This window comes from Meriones unguiculatus, chromosome 12, assembly GCF_030254825.1.
Source record: "Meriones unguiculatus strain TT.TT164.6M chromosome 12, Bangor_MerUng_6.1, whole genome shotgun sequence".
Lineage (NCBI taxonomy): Eukaryota > Metazoa > Chordata > Mammalia > Rodentia > Muridae > Meriones > Meriones unguiculatus.
In genome coordinates, this window is record NC_083360.1 from 37,952,674 (window position 1) to 37,970,416 (window position 17,743).

Consider the following 17,743-nt stretch of genomic DNA (forward strand, 5'->3'; position numbering starts at 1 on the left):
GCTGAAATTATATCTGCAGTGTAAGAAGTCTAATGATAGAATCATTTTACTGTGCATCAGTTGCTATAACCCTTAGTTGTCAAGATATTAAAGAACAGAAAAGAAAGAGACAGATGTTGAGAAACGCATCAGGAAGAACTACGAATAAGTCACTTTGAAACAGAAAGGAAAGCCAAGCATCTCTGGCTTTACATGATCAGAAAACCAATTGCTTGTATAGGCCAAATATTAAAGGCAAGGAACTCAGAAAGGGCATGAGTAACAGAGCCCTAGTAATCCAAATCCGCTCAGTCAGTAAGCTGAACAAGTTCTTACCTTTTTCAGAGTAGCTTCATATTAGGTTTGCAAAAGGTGCTAGAAAGAAGAAATTTAAAAAAGCGAATTTGGGGGAGGTCCTCCTCCCCTTCCATCTGACCCTAGCCTATCAGGTCTCATCAGGACTGGCTGCAATGTCCTCCTCTGTGGCCTAGCAAGGCTGCTCCTTCTTTGGGGGGTGGGAGGAGAGCGTCAAAGAGCAGCCACTGAGTTCATGTCAGAGACAGTCCTTGTTCCCCTTACGAGGGAACCCACTTGGATATCAGTGGACTTAGAGAGGGGCAGGGAGGAGATGAGAGAGGGAAGGTGGGATTGGGAGGGAATGAAGGAGGGGACTACAGCTGGAATAAAAAGTAAATGAACTGTAATTAATATAAAAAATAAAAATTTAATTAAAAAAAGCAAATTTAGGAACTACCTTTCAAATACTTGAAAGCTGACAATACACATGCAATTGGCTGGAGAATATGAATTTCTGTAAGACAATATTTTTATCTATATTATAAATGTTATTTATTGATTCGAGTGATTTGACTTATTCTTTCACATTATATTATGTCTAGTCACAAAGTTTGGAGGCAAGTAAACGGAAATAGAAGTCATCATTCTGAGTAGTAATTCAGAAGCCACAGAAAGACACAGCAGTATGTTCTCTCTCATGTGGATACAACCTGACTTTAAATCTCAAATATATATGCACAGGAGTACCTGCAGCAGCCAAGAAAATAGAAAGGAGCCATGGGGGAGGGGTGCACCAGGGGAGAAGAATGATTAGAACAAAGGTGATAGGAACAGGGGGCAGAGAGTAACAGGACAGAAAGAGTTAGGTAGCATGGAAGGTGTGAGGCAGGAAACATGAGGAAATATGGAAAAAATAATGAATACCAGCCTTTGGAAAAGCCTTACGCAAACCTGCTGTTTCAGAAACTCCATAAAATACATGCATTACATACATAGTTTCAAGGGAGCGATCCTATAATATGGAGGGCATAATGCATACTGCAGATGCCATAGGGTATCACATAAAAATTTCAGTACCTGGTGGTCAACATACATACTGAGAGAGAGAGAGAGAGAGAGAGAGAGAGAGAGAGAGAGAGAGAGAGACTGTGGAGTGCTCACCCCTAAATGGAAAAATCTGTGTCACACCCCCTTCACCCAAGGCACAGGGAGCACCACGGAATAGGTGGTGGAACAACACATAAATAGAGGTCGTGGAGGACTGACTGCTGTAAAAAAGTGTTTCTTCCACATGACGGGGATATACATAGACTTATAGCAGCTTGACTACAGGCACAAGACCTTCATAACATCAAAGCAGCCAAAGTACCATCATGTGTCAGGGAGGAAGTTAGGAAGTCCACCCCTTGCTGAGGAGCTTTTGGAAGCTGATGACTGCTGGGAGACAGAAGGCGTTAGTTTTCTTCAGGGATGCGACCCTTGGATAGGTTACCCATGTTCCACTAGGTGGTCTTGTACTCTTGTACATATATGCAGCATTTGGCGGCTGGAGAGACCGCTCAGTGGTTAAGAACATTGCTGCTCTTGCAAAGGTCCCAGGCTCCATTTCCAGCATCCATATAGTAGCTCATAACAATATAGTCTATAATTTCAGTTATATCTGATTCTCTTTTTGGCTTCTGAGGGCACTGCATGGATTCGGTTGACATACATACTTCGGGCAAATATCCACATATAATAAAAATAACTAAAATCTTTTTTTATAGGAGTCCAGGAAACTGGGAAGGAAAGTCAAGGGTTATTATGGGAAGAATTGGAGGGGAGGAAGTACAGAGGAATTGATAAGAACATGTGTGAAATTCTCAAATAATAAGTTTAAAGAATATATATTTTATAATAAAAGATATATATTCATATTATATTGTGTATGATTTTTGCCTAAGATTTGATTGTGTATTTCTTTTTTAAAATATAATTTTTGACAGGATCAGGATACGTATCTTTGGCTGGCCCTGAAATCTCTATGTAGATCAGACTTGCTTTAAATGCACAGATATCTGTCTGTCTTTGCATTATGAGTGCTACAATTATAGATATGTGCTACAACACTGATATTTTTAACTCAATATTTTTATTAATTAGTTGAGACTGTTTTATAATAATTAGAATGTATATTGATAATATTTCCCTGTTCTTCCAATTCCTCCTGGGTCCATTCCCTAACTTCCACTCCCTTCCTGGTTTTACATCTTCACACACACACCTCATGTATATGTATATATGTACATATGTATACATGTATATATGTATGTATGTATATATATGTATATATGTATATATACACATATGTTATTGAGTTCAATGTATGCTATCCATATATATATATATACATGTTTGGCTCTTCACTGGAGCCTGGTTGACAGCAACTCTAAAAAGACCTGAATATCATTCCCTCAGCAGCCATTCACTCTCAACAAATAGCTTCTTGGCTAAGGGTGGAGGCTTATTATTTTCCATCCTTTCATGCTGAAATGTTGACTGAACTGATCCTATATGGGTCTTGTGCAGACAACTACAATCGTTGTGGTTGCATGAGTACAGTTGCCTTTTCATTTCCAGAAGAAACTGTTTCAAATCAGTTCTCCAAAACCTCTGGCTTTCACAATCTTTAACTCCTACTCCTGATACTCTCTAAGCCTTGGGAAGAGATGGGTATGATATAGTTGTTACTTTTTGGGAGCATTCCATAGGCTTTTAGTATTTGATTTTTGACCAGTTATTAAATTCTAGGTTAACCTTTGTTCACATGGTTCCCACCATGATGATAATGGACTAAACCTCTGAAACTGCAAGCCAGCCCCAACTAAATACTGTCCTTTATAGAGTTGCCTTGGTCATGGTGTTTCTTCACAGCAATAACACCCTAATGAAGACTCGTATGTAACTGATACTTTAGCTAGTTTTCTATTGCTTCTTTTGACAGTAATAAAACAACTTTTAGAAATTCATGAGATTATAACAGTCTATATTTAAAGCCTTTATTCTTAAGGGAGCTTCATTTGGTTGGAGTGGGAGTTCAGTTGACTCTGTGCTCTTCATCACAGTGTCATCTACACTACTTTTTCCCCACGACTTCAAGTTGGAGCCACAAATCTTCAGAAGATAGCCACTTAACTCTAGTTAATATCCCAGGACAATGCTAAATGCTATCTATAGAGAAGTATATGAACATTAGAAGAGTTATGGGATGGAACTCCTCAGAGGAAAATGTATGCTTACACCCAACTAATACAATGGGCTTGCTGAAATCACTTTCTGGAGGAAAGCACATTCCAGAACAAAACTTAGCCTTCTATTCTAAGCTTGTGCAGAAGCTCTCTAGCTTCATTAAAGCAATCTATGAGCACAGGCCTGAGGATGTCACTCAGTGGTAGAGTGCATTCCAGGTATCTGCAAACCATGAGAATCAATGTTCAGCATCAAAACAAACAAGAAAGTGATTTTGTATGAAATCATCATAATGGGATTCATTATTTTGTTAATAACACAAGAAATTCCACAAAAGGAAGGAAACAAGGGGACCAGTAGCATATGGAAGGCAGGGTGGTTATAGCTACAAGGGATGGAAAACATGTTTGTGCTCTCTCTGATTGACCAGTTGTAGCACTGATAGCAGAACACATGGGTTGCTTTTATTTTGACACCTTATTTCTGTGCTTGTTTAACTTTGAAGTAATTGTCTCTGTTTCTTTACTTTTAAGTCACCAGTACAGGGTGTCTTTGAATTTCCTTCTCAGCTCACTGTCAGGTCGTGTACATGGCTCCATCATCTAGCTGATTTTAGATTTCAGGCAAGCACTGTGCTGTCTCTCCCTGTGTTCTTCTGCTGCCCTATGTACAGTGGGTCACCCCCCATTTAGACAATTGGACTTTAGGAAGGTGCTTCAACTAGCCAAATCCAGTGATGCACTCACAAACTGTCAGCACCAGATATTGACTTGTGGCCAGAGGCTGAAGGTTGAAACTTTGCGTACCTCTGTTTAATTTTGCTCAATAAAAAGAGGAAAAAAGAGTTCTTAACCTTGTACTTCACCTGAGTGAAATTGAATTCCTAATTCCAAGTTGTTCTCTTCTACTCAGGTGGTGGGGCCTGCAGAAAGGACACAGGCAATCCAGGTTTGATGGTGATACATGCTAAGGCTATTTATGCTGCCCTCTCACCCCACTCTGAATGGAAGCAAGGTTAATGGTGCTTAGCCATGTCTCTGTAGTCTTCAACGCTAGGCCTACCTCAAAGTCAGCAGCCAATGGCAGAAAGTGTTTTCCCATTTGAAGAAACACAGTAGCACAGGCTAGCCTGTGGCACTGGGGAACAGAACACATGTAAGTGGACTGCACTTGTCTCATTGACTAATTATTTCAGTATCAACAGATGACCATCGGACATTTTAAAAGTGAACACAGCACATGCTCCTAAATTCAAACTGTTGCACTAGAACCCAGTTAGAACATAATTCCGTGATTTAGAACTCAGAGTCTGCAGCCAGCACAGTGGCAATCTGTTTGTGTCCAAAGGGAAAAATGCTTGTGTTCAAAGTAACATCTGCTTGAAGAGCCCCTCGCCCCAGAGGAACAACTTCAGGCATCTTCCCGGATGCTATTAAAAACAGAAATGCTCTCCAGGCTGCAACTTATCAATGTTTCACTTCCGAAGCTTTAATCATTAGTTTACTCTGTCCTACAGTGCTGGCCACTGATGCAGGAAAGCACTCACCTGGTAAAGAATTACCGTGAAGAATGAACTTGCACTGGAGAACTCATCCCTTACCCTTACAGTTTTGATGGTACCTTTTTGGTATCACTCAAAATATACAAATAAAATCTGTTTGCATTTAAAAATGCTATTTTCAATACCATGACAATTAAATTTGAATTTTTTTCTTATATATTATGCAAAAAAATAATAAACAAAACAGAAAGTCACTTTCCTCAAAAATACATTTCAGGATCCAGGTTCCCTGGCACTGCATGCTAATTGCCTATTTTTAGACTAAGCATAAGACTTCTATTCAGAGGCTGAAATCAGCTGATGTAGCAGTCTTTATGTTCTGACCCAACTGAGAGATGAATTTGGTGTGCTTGCAGGCTCAGATGTGAAGCTCCAACTGTGTCTCAACACACAGGAGGACGTGAGGTGCCTGAGGGCTAAAGGCCAGGGGCTGTATTTGGATGCTATTTGTCTGCTAATTTCTCTGTGGAAAACACCATTTGCAACTTTTTAAAAACTTTAATCATAAAGAATAAATTTTAAGGAAAGATACGGAGGCATCATAATTTATTAGTTAAAAACCTTTCAGAATGGTTTACATCTTTCCCTGACTATTAGTGAGCCCTTGGAAGTCATAAACGTCGGAAACGTTATTCAATTTTTCACCATCGAATGTGACAGGACCTCTGTGTACTTTCATACATACTTTGCAAATGTGGATCTATTTTGTTGGGAGTTTTTCTGATAAGGTATGATATGCTTTCACTTTATGTATAAATTAATGTATAAGCTTGCCAAATATGTTGATTGCAACTAAGTGCATTTTTGTCAAGACAGTGATAGTCCGTGCCCTTTTTTTCTTATTGGTCATTAGTTTGTAGAGTTGAATACCTACCTTCACAACTTATTAACAAAACTACTCTTCTATATTACCATAAACAATGATTGCTAGCAGATTTTATATCCCGGATCCTCGAGTTTATAAAAAACATCTATTTTTATAATGACATTTTAAATTCTTTTTCACTGGCCTCAATTTAGTTTTATTTATTTTAATCTAGTTCAGGTTATTGTTATTAGCAGGATTCTAAATCATTTATTTTAATAAAAAGATATAACTCTTTGAAACCAGCCAAAATAAATTTAATAATGTCATGTAAAGTTAGCCAGAGTGATAGAATTTTCTGGAACTAGATTGTTATCTTTTCTCACAAGGGTACATAAAAAGATAAATAGATAGATAGATGATACATAGATAAGATATTATTGATAGTTAATATAGATGATAGATGATATACTGATAAATTTATGAGTATTATTGATACACAGATAATATAGATGCTAGATGGGTACATGATAGGTAGATAGATAAGTAGATAGATAGATAGATAGATAGATAGATAGATAGATAGATAGATCCATCTTTATAGAGATCACACAGAAAGACAAAGACACACAGAAAAAAAGACAGGAGATGAACAGATTCAAGAGGTAAGACTTTACTGGAACTAATTTCAACTACTATTTTCTCTAGTTATTCATTAGTTTCTAGAGTTCAATACCTTAAAAACTTACTAACAAAAACTATACTTCCACACTACCATAAAAGATAACTGCTAGCAGATTTCATACCACATACAAAAAGCATCTAATTTTATAATGATTTAAACTATTTTTCATTGGTCTTATTTTCCCAAGCTTACATGCTTTTATCCTAAATTTGCTATGCTGTTTCTGCATTTTTAGATATCCTGGATGTAATATAACCAGATGTGAAACTCTGTCTGTCACTTACTAGCGTTGTGAACTAGGAATGATTATGCTTCCCGCAGGGAATTGCTGTCAGGGCCTTTGGGACTTTTGATACGGTATGCAGGTAGTGCTGGCACATACAACATCTATTAATGGCTTGCTTTAACATATGTATGCTAGCTTAGAAAACTGAACCAGAAAATCTTTGAAAATTGAAACTTTACAAAGGATCTGGCCCACCCTCACACCATCAAAGAATGTAGAGCTTAGCCATACCCTGCTGTGTTCCAGCCACCTAAGAGGCAGCTGCCTACCCAGAAAGCAGAATAAAGGAAAGAAAGAAATAAGACACAAATCCGATACCTTTCTCCCTTCTCCCAGAACATGTTTCTTATTGATTAAAAATTCATCTTATCCAACATGGAAATGAAATTTGTGTGGTCATGGTTTCCCAAACTTCTTAGTGGGTCTCTAAATACAAGAAGTGGGAGATGACTGTGTTCATTCATTTTGATCAACTTGACATAAACCTGATACATCTGGTAAGAGGAACTCTTAGCTGAGCAAATTCCTATAGGCAAGTCTGTAAAGTATTTTCTTCATCACTGATTAATTTGGGAGGGCCGAGCCCACTGTAGGTGGCTCTGTCTCTAGAGAGACAGTCCTGAACGGTATAAGGAAGCAGGCTGAGCAAGCCAGGGAGAGCAATCCAGTAAGCAGCATTCCTTGGTAACTTCTGCCTTAGTTCTTGCCTCTAAGTTCATGCCTTACATTCTTTCCCTGACTTCCCTCGATGACTAGACTAGACTATAAGCTGTAAGATGAGATATGTCCTGATCTCTTCAACTTGTTTTTAGTCATGGTATCTTATCACAACAATAGAAATACCAAATAAATTGGGAATTGGCACATGGAGAAGGGTGTTCCTGTGACAGATCTGAACATATGTTTTGGAGAGGAATGTGGTGGCAGTTAAGCTTTGGGCTTGGCAATGCTGTTAAGCGTTTAGGGATTTTTGTATTCATATTGGTATCATAATATAAAACATAAAGTCCCACTGTCTTTAAAGAATCCAGTCACAGAGGTTTGCTTGTCACCAGCTGTTGCAGGCAGGAAAGCTGGCCCTGTCCCTTGCGTGGGTGGTGTGGGAGAGCTGGCCCTGGTGGTGTGGGTGGAGAAGAGCCAGAGGACTGAGCAACTCGGCTACTACCAAGGTCCTGGTCCAAGGCTCTGAGTTGGTCCACCCCACCATCTACCCCATCTATGAACTGCTGGAGCATGTGAAGGACCAGTCCTGTAGAACCAAACCATGATCTCCATGACTCAGGGTAATAGCAAGATATCTGAGAGTGGTCTTAGTGGGGTAACAGAAGTTAGAGGCTTTGAACCATCCCAATGACTTACTATATATCACTGTCTGACCTGGATCTTGCTAGGCAGATGAGGTTGGTGTCAAATTCACAGACAGGGATACTTGCTCAACCATGTTTATAGCAGCTTTATTTGTAATAGGCAGAACCTGGAAACAACCCAGATGTCCATCAACAGAGGAGTGGGTACAGAAATTGTGGTATTTTTACACAATGGAATACTATTCAGCAATCAAAAAGGAGGAAATCATGAAATTTGCAGGCAAATGGTGGGATCTAGAAAAGATCATTCTGAGTGAAATATCCCAGAAGGAGAAAGATAAACACGGGATATACTCAGTTATATAGACCTATAAGATATGATAAACATAATGAAATCTATACACCTAAAAAAGATAATCAATTGAGCGGACATGGGATAAGATGATCAATCCTCGTTTAGAAAGACAGATGGGATGTGCATTGAACGTATGACAGGAGTCTACTGAGCGCATCTGAAAGACTCTAACTAGCAGTGTTTTCAAAGCAAAGACTCATGACCAAACCTTTGGCAGAGTACAGGGAATCATAAGAAAGAAGGGGAGTTAGTCTGTTGGGGAAAGGATAGGAGCTCTACAAGGACCAAATATATCTGGGCACAGGGTCTTTTCTGAGACTGACATTCAACCAAGGACCATGTATGGATATAACCTAGAACCTCCACTCAGATGTAGCCTGTGGTAGCTCAGTAACCAATTGCTTTCCCAAAGTGAGGGGAACAAGGACTATTTCTAACAGGAACTCAATGACTGGCTCTTTGGTCTCCCCACCCCTGAAGGGAGGAGCAGTCCTGTTAGGCCACAGAGGAGGGCTTTGCAGCCAGTCCTGCAGATACCTGATAAAACAGGATCAGATGAATGGGGAGGAGGTCCCCCCATCAGTGGACTTGGAAAGGGGCACGGTGGAGATGAGGGAGGGAGGAAGGGACTGGGAGGGAATGAGGGATCGGGACACGGCTGGGATACAGAGATAATAAAATGTAACTGATAAAAAAAATAATAAAATCAAAAAAAAAAGAAAACGATGATAGAATAAACCTTTAAAACCACACACACACACAAAAAAAACCCCAAAAATAAACAAAAAAAAAAAACAAAACAAATTCACAGACAGGACCTACTTGCTGATCCTCTCAAGTTTTATTTTATTTTATTTATTTATTTTTTATTTGTTTTTTAACTTTATTTTTAAATTTTTATTTTTTATATTAATTACAGTTTATTCACTTCGTATCCCAGCTGTAGCTCCCTTCTTCATTCCCTCCCAATCCCACCTATAAAGTAAGATAATTGGTTTGTCTTAGGTGCTCAAGCTTGGCCAGTCCTGCCAAGTGTGGATGCAGCTGCAATTGAAGGTGGGGGTGGTTAGCTCATCCTTGAAGATTAGGGCTGCGGGCTCTTGGCTGGAGGTCAAAAGCTACTCAGAAGAAGTCTAGGTTTGTTGCTAAGAAATGCTATCTCAAGGACAAGGGTCTGGTCGTTCTTTTGCTGAGTGAAGGTCATTGCTTGCTTGCCCTTTTTTTATATCTGTCCTCACAGATAGGGTCACATTCCTTCACTCTCTGGAAAGGTACTAAGAGGCTTTAGCTTAACCTGGACCTAAAACTCAAAACTATAGGCGTTAGAGGACATATAGGTTACAAAGTTAACCTAACCCTTTCACCACCATCCCACCCTCATCTCCTCCCATGCTCCTCTCCAAGTCCACTGATAGGTGAGGTCCTCCTCTACTTCTATCTGACCCTAGTTAATCAGGTCTCATCAGAACTGGCTGCAAAAATACCCCCTTTTACCATGTGTTTTCACCGCAGTTTGCATTATTATGTATGAATAAAAATTATTGCACAATGCTGTCATAAAGTAGCCCTCTCACACCCTTGCCTCCATGCTTGACTTACATGATTTCTACGTGTGCTTTACTCTTTCCTGTTTCTGCCTTTCCTGAACTAATGAGTTTTATCGAAATTACTTACAGGATCAAAAATGACTCAAAACATCTGTATCTCCAAAGCCCACCCTAACAGAGGTGACAGCTCACAAATGCTTGGAACCGGGACCATACTGCACAGCTTGCAGGGGAACTCAATAGGTTGGAGAATGTTCTTTCCAAGCAACTCAGTCTAATCTTTCAGGCAATGCTACTGTTTTCAGCATCATCCAGGGAGCTGGTCCTGTCTCATTGTGTTCTGTGAGAGGGGGGAGGAGCCTAGCAAACATGGTCAGTTTCAGGGACTTCTTGAAGCAATTTGGGAGTTGGTTGTATACTTAAAGGGCTTCTCAGGCGGGTGAAGTTTCAATCTTGGAGGAAACTGCTACACAACATTTGCTCAGAACATGACGCTTTAGAGTCGTCTAGGAAATAAATGGATAGGTATATGAATTATTATTTTTTTTAATTCATTTGTTTTTTCAGTGGAGTCCCTAAGAGCAAGCTATGTTTCCTCATCTTGTAATTTCTCTATTGCACAGAAATATAGAGACTGCCTAATGTGGGACAGTCCAACAACTTTCCTTTAATTACAAAATATGAGGTGTTCAGTCAAACTGTGTGTATTAAGGCAATTTGGTGCAATACAAAGCTTACAAGTTCACCCTGCCGTAGTCATTTACTCATTAGTACACTACAATTATATAATTTTGTAATGAACCTGATCACAAACAGATATGCAAATGTAAGGAACATAATTATATGGCAGAGCCGCATAATATGGTGGTTTTAAATTCTCTAAGATCTTGGTTTTTTGGGGGGTTTGTTTTGTTTTTTCATTTTGAGTGCTCATGCTAAATTGTCATAAACCAGATGACCTATAGTGATGGAATATTTCCCTATAAGTTAGAGGCTTTAAAGTCCAATTTTAGGGTAGACTTGGTATGTTATGATCACCTGCTTTCTATTCATAAGTCAGTGTATTCAGAAATCCTCAGATGGTGGAAGGTGAGAGGCCACTCTTGGTTTCTTTATGGGGAACTAATCCTATGCATGATGCTGCACCCTCCTTGAGTATTAATTAACTTCTCAAGACCCTATTACTTAAAATAGTCTCAGGAACATCAGATTTCAATATGTGAATTTGGGGAATGGGAACATACAAATGCAGTCTATTGTAGACTTTTTAATGATCAACAAAATGGAAACAAAATTTTTAACAATTCTATTTCTCATTGGAACGATTCTATGATTCTGGTTCATTTAAGATGCTGATCACCTATGGGTGTGTGATACCAAATGAGTTTGTTGGTGCATGCTTTTGTGGTTCATGGTGAGTCCTAGAGAGGCCTGGCCTGTGCAGAGGCTTCTCTAATTGAAATTAACTTAGTGAAAGAGGCTGTCCTCAACAGTTCACTATAGGGGTTTATGCAGTTAACTATTTGACTATTACTAATCAGCAGCACCAGCATTTAGGGTCTCTTTTTTCATCATAAATGTTTGTGTTTCTAAATGATTTTCATAAAAGGCAGATGATTAAGCATTTTTCTTCATTTTTACTTTATTTTTTCCTGCTACGCTGTGATGTTTCAACATTAGTAATCATTGCTGAGTAAAGAAAGCTGCTTTCATGGACACTGCATCCTCACTGCTGGAAAAACAGAATCAGACTGAAAGCAATGCATTGATAATGACTGCAATGCAGCTTTGGTGCCAGTAGCTGCCTTCATTGGATCCACACCTTGATGATGGGCCAAACGCTCGTACTCCTTACAGTACTCTGAATGGATGCAAGAGCTCAGTTACAACCAAGGTTGACTTTCATAATTCCAAGGACAGTGTTTCCATAAAAGAAAGTATAAAGAATCTGCTAAATGGAGTTGCATGACTGATAAGTAGATCTAGTCATGCTACCCACTTTATTTTTTTTTCTATTAAAATCTTAAGAAGTTATGGTTTTCAATAAGTAAAGGTAGAACTATTGCATTTTTTTTCCCTAAGGCCGCTACATATTTCAGACTGGACAAGCTTATGAAAGGACAGTTTGTCAACACAGACTTCCTGCTTACTTGAATTTACACTTGCTAAATTTTATTGAGGTCTATTCCACCAGAAAACTAAAAAGAAAAATCTCTCACACAACTGCATCCAAGGCTGTACGAAAAGCTACCCTGCTGATCACAGCTCTAAGAATAAACCCTCTTTTATATGGGCCTTTCAAACTTATAGGGTCACAAAGTGTCTTGAAATAAATCTCAAAGGGAACAGCAAATTCTGAATCACACCTAAACTCTTTATGTCCATGACTGTAACAGAGTTAATAAATCGTGGGCATAAATGAATAACTGCAGTGTCCTGCTTGCAAAGCCAGCATGAAGAATGTTCATCAGATAAAAATGACCAGGTGTTGAGAGGCAGTAGATAGGAATTATGAACAGTGGGTTTCATATAGATACCTTGGAAATTTAACTTATGTTACAGAAAGCCTGGTTAGGGCCTTGGGAGTGGAGTCTTGGAGATGAATGCCCATTCCAGACTGTTACTTAACTGAGGGCTGGGAGGAAACAAGCAGCTGAGAGTATTATCATATTCATGAGTTTGCCAACTGTAACTGGTGAGATCTTTTTAAAAATAGAACCCCCACAAGAGCCTTGACTGTTCATTTTCTTGGATTATCTCCTATGTAAAACTGAGGGTGCCTAGCCACCCCCCTCAGCCCACTTCCTATAAGATGATAATAGCCATTCTTGTTTTCATTCTTTCTTTCTTCCTCTCTTCAAAACTGAAAGGGGACAAATGTTCTAAATGTCAGCTCATTTACAGCCCAAGATTCTAAGAATTGATTTATTTTCAGACACATCACAACCATTCACACCAAAGAACTGGTTCTTCTTCAGAAGACATTTTTCTCCCTTCATCTGACCTGTCAAGCCTCACTCTCTTTTACTCAGTGCTTTCTACATAATACAATTTACATAACCACCAATTTAACCTTATGCTCCTCCTGTGGCTCTCATCAAGGCAGCCCTTAAGGGGACCTATGTGTCATCCATTAGTTATTTTATTCATGGAATGCTATTTCATTTTTCTGTATTATTTATTTCCATTAAAGGAACTGTCAAAATATGCCTTGTAATTTTTTTCACTTATAATTTTCAGTATAAAAGGAATTCTTATGTCTAACTGATTACATTTATAACTACTAAAACCTATACATATTTTACTTTGCTTAATTCTCCAAGGTAATTAAGGGCTCTTTTCTGACTTCTACTAAAGCCATAAATCACAGGTACTACTCTTAGGCACTGGCATTTACCGAGTTGCCTTTATCATTAACTCACCATAAATATGTCTTAGGTAAAGTTTTATTTCTTAAGGCAACTTAGAATTATGTTAGCAGAATCATATTTCTGATTGCTTCATTATGCAACAATTGTAACTTCCAGCTTATCATGGATTTTTCTCAACCCAAGGAAAGGTTATTCATCACACGACTCATCATTTTGTTCTAATGCTAAAAGTGTTGTCAATGGAATAGCAAATTACAGTATGTAACCTTGAACATTTTTAAAATTTCTACTGACTGAAGATCATGATCACTCCATTCTATCCAATGAAAAGCCACACATTTATGAATATATGGGCAGTTCCAACTATGCTTGATGGATTAAAAAGTAAACACAAAGAACACACAGTTCAGTGGGTAAGAAAAGAGCTTAACTTCAGAGGGTATTCAGGGATGGGGATGAATATGATCAAAATACAATGTATGCAGTTCTCAAAGAACTAAAACAAATAAGGGAAGAATTTTCTATTGTTTTCAGAGCATGAGTTAATGTTGTATTTACTGTACGAAGATAAAAAAGTTTAACATCCCTTCTCAGGATATTCCATTCCTTTCCTTTTGTATTTTCTCTAAAAAAAAAAAAAATACCTTTTTATCAAATGCAGTACCTTGGAATTATTGTCAGAAATGAACTGACCATAAATGTTCCACCATATAGTTTTCGTACAATTTTTAAAATTAAGTTACAACTATTAACAATGATCGGTATTAACTTTTATTAAAACTGAATCATTCATTTGAAATTGAAATTGACTTTTGAAAATCAACTTACATTAAAGTGTTAACAAATGTGAAAAATACATTTATTTTAAACATTATACATTCACATCTGCATGGTACATAGCAGAAAATTTGAAATATATTGAAAAGTTTGCCCATAAGAAAATCACCCATAGACAATCGTTTACCTCCACATTCACCATATATTTGAGGAGACAAAAACCTAGCCACTCAGAAGGCAGCAGAGCCTGAGAAAGAAACATTCTTCAGTGAGTTCAGGTCCACAGAGACCTTTGTGTTCTTTGTGTTAATTTTTTTAACCCATCAAGCAGAGTTGGCACTGCCCATATATTAGTAAAGGTGTGGCTTTTCTTTTGATAGAATGGAGTGATTATGAACTTTAGTCAGTAGAAATTTTTAACTGGAGCTCCTTAATAGAGAACCTGCCAGAAGAAGGTATGTGAGCTATATTTGGAATATGCCTGATGGGCTAACAAGGCAGTGACTGACCTTTATGGCCAGTAAGAAAGCCAACAGCCACCAAGTAGTGGACTCAAAGGGTCAATTGAGATCCAAAACTCAGTACTAATTATCAAAGCTAAACACTCTGCTATCATATGATATTTTTGTTGTTGTAATTTAACCCTGAGAGAAATAATTTTGTGAAGAGGGCCCACTGCCTGTCAGTTCTGCTCAGCAAGCTCTCAGTCCAACTTCTGACTTTCCAGCTTAGGTATTATACCAGCTCTCATACTCCAAAGAGCTGAGAGAGTCTCTCCCAAGACACACACCACAGTGGAGACTGGATTTAAGACCAGGACCTCTGTTTTTCCAAACACCCCCTACAGCCTGAACACTAAACATAAATAAATGGTGAGATAATTTTATTTCACCTTCTCCTTTAGCATGTAGGGTATGTAGATCCAAGCCCCTTGAGATTAAAGACCATCCCACCCAAGTGTGGCAGGCAGTTCATTGCAGCTCTAGTTCACACATCTGTGATAAAGAGCCATCAAAGGTATTTAGCCTCGAGGTCCCTGTAAATTTTGTTGAGTGCAGATTGTGAGAAAATGGTTGCTTTGAGCCAAAGTACTTTTTCTTCTGTTTTAGCTGTCACCTCCATTTTAATCTGAAGAAGTTATGTCTTCTGAACACACATTGCCCTTAGGGAGGGCAAGCTCTAAGGACAGTACAGGGCAATGACAACTAGTTGTACTATGTGCACTGTGCAGTAGAATAAATATGAATACTCACTCTGCAGTTCCAACAATGTGTGCCTCCTCTGACTCATGGTCATGGCAGGACATCTCAGACATTTGTGTGGATGGAGGTTTATCTGAAAAGTCTTAAATGAAGTTTCCTTGGGCTTTCAACCAACAACTCTTTCAATTTAGTAGCTCAAGAAGAGGCCCCAAATATTTACTCAAAGATGTAAAACAAACGTGAAACTGCCTCTAGGTGATTAGATGCAAGAGATCATGACCAGAATTTTGAATTTTCTTTCCTCATTACTTTTTTTTAAAACCTGTGGATAATACAAGTTTCTAAGAATTGTAAAGATTTAAAAATCACGGCTCTTACCCATTGTTGTCAAGGTGCAGAGACCATGAGAGTATGAAACACTCAGCACTAAATGGGACATCCATATCATACCCACTTCTCCCATGGTTCAGAGATAATTTTTGAAGATGGGGCATAGATCATACAAGCCAGAGACTGGATGGCTATAACGAACCAATATTTTATGGACACAAGAGGAGCATTCTACACACAAATTCACAATAGTTGTAGCAGCATCCATAAGACCTGTGTAGCAGTGTGTAGCAGACAGGAGGTTAAGACATCCCTCTTCTAAGTGAGAAGCTTTTGGAAATTGATAGCTACTGTTGGTTGGAGGAGGGGATCAAGGAGGAATTTAAAGAGTGGATATGATCATAATACAATGTACAAAATTTTCAATTTTTTTTTTCTCTAAAGGGAGAAAATTTGGCTCTTGCTAATGATGGAAATCTAGAAAATGAGATCAATTCACACAGCCACGTGTAGGTGTAATACTGACACACATCCAGGTCTGTTTGCTGTGGGCAAGAAAATAGTTAACAGAATTGCCTTGTTCCTAGAGAGCAAGCTGAAGCTCTGTGGAATTCTGAGGGCTGGCTCTTTAGAGGAAGTCATAAAAGATGTATAACATTTTAGGTTTAAAGGACGGAGATGCTTCATAATGCAAATACTAGTCACTTTTCAATATGACCTTCACATTGACTTTAGAGACCCCATTTTAGCAGGTACCAGACATCCTTTGTCTTGGAGGGGAAGGTAATGTCTAGGGAACCACACCATTACAGGAGCACATAGATCCATAAACCACCTGCTCATTGAAGAAATTAGCAGGTGCACTGAAGGAAAAGCAACAAATTTGGTCAAACTCATGGTACAAAGATTCATAGTTTCAGTCTTTTCTGCAACCGTATGGCACTTTGTAGGAAACTTATTAATAGCTTCCACAAAGGAGACCACAAAGTTATAAGGGTGATAGGTTAGTGTGCATGAAGTGGAGTCAGTGGGAAGTTGTGAGAGACGGGTAAGATCAAAATGCATTGTGGAGATTTATGGAATGTTTCAGGTATGTTTACAAAAGAATAGAAAGGTAGGAAAGGCGAAACAACAGCTGGAAAATGTGCGTGTGTTAATTTGTCAGATCACTGGGAAATGTCTTCCGAGAAGACATACTTCTCTGGTAGTGCCATGGCTTCAGCCTTTCCCTTCTTTCCACGTGGGATTTTTAAAATTTTTGAGGCACATTATTCCAATAATCTCTCTAGAACAGTGATTCTCAACCTTCTAAGGTTGTGACCCCTAAATACGTGGCCCACAGGTTGGGAACTGTTGCCCCTAGAACACCTCCTCTCCTGTCAGAATATCTTAAATAAAATTCAAATTTCCCTTCTGATTGTGTCCTTGGGATTATTCAGGAGGCTTGATTTTAGGTAACATCTCTAATTCATTTGATCAAACTTATTAGTGTTGATCATTAGACTAAGTGAAATATATATATATATATACATACATATATATATGTATAATATGTGAATATAAAAATTAAAGTGCATTAGGGACTGTTGGTGCAGCTTCATTGTCGGAGCGCCAGCTTGGCATGCAGGAAATTCTGGGTTCAATCTTTAAAACTATGTTGTTATGCATGGTGATGCTCATCTCAATCCTAGTAGTCAGGAGGTCGAATTAAGAGAACCACAAGTTCAAGGTTATCCCTGACTACATCATGAGCTCTAAGCCACTCTGTGCTGCATGAAAACCTGTCTTAAAAAATATTAAGCAAGGCTATGGTGTATAATACAGGCAAGGCCCTAACTCACTAGAGGTCTCCCTTTCTTACACCCCCCCCCACACACACACGCATGCACGCATGCACACACACTATAAAAAAGGGAAGAAATGATGGAAGAAAGAAATATCACTATTTTAGATAGCTAGGCACACATTCCCCAGTACACAGCTTTCAAGGGAGGCAGTATTTAGCGCTGAAGC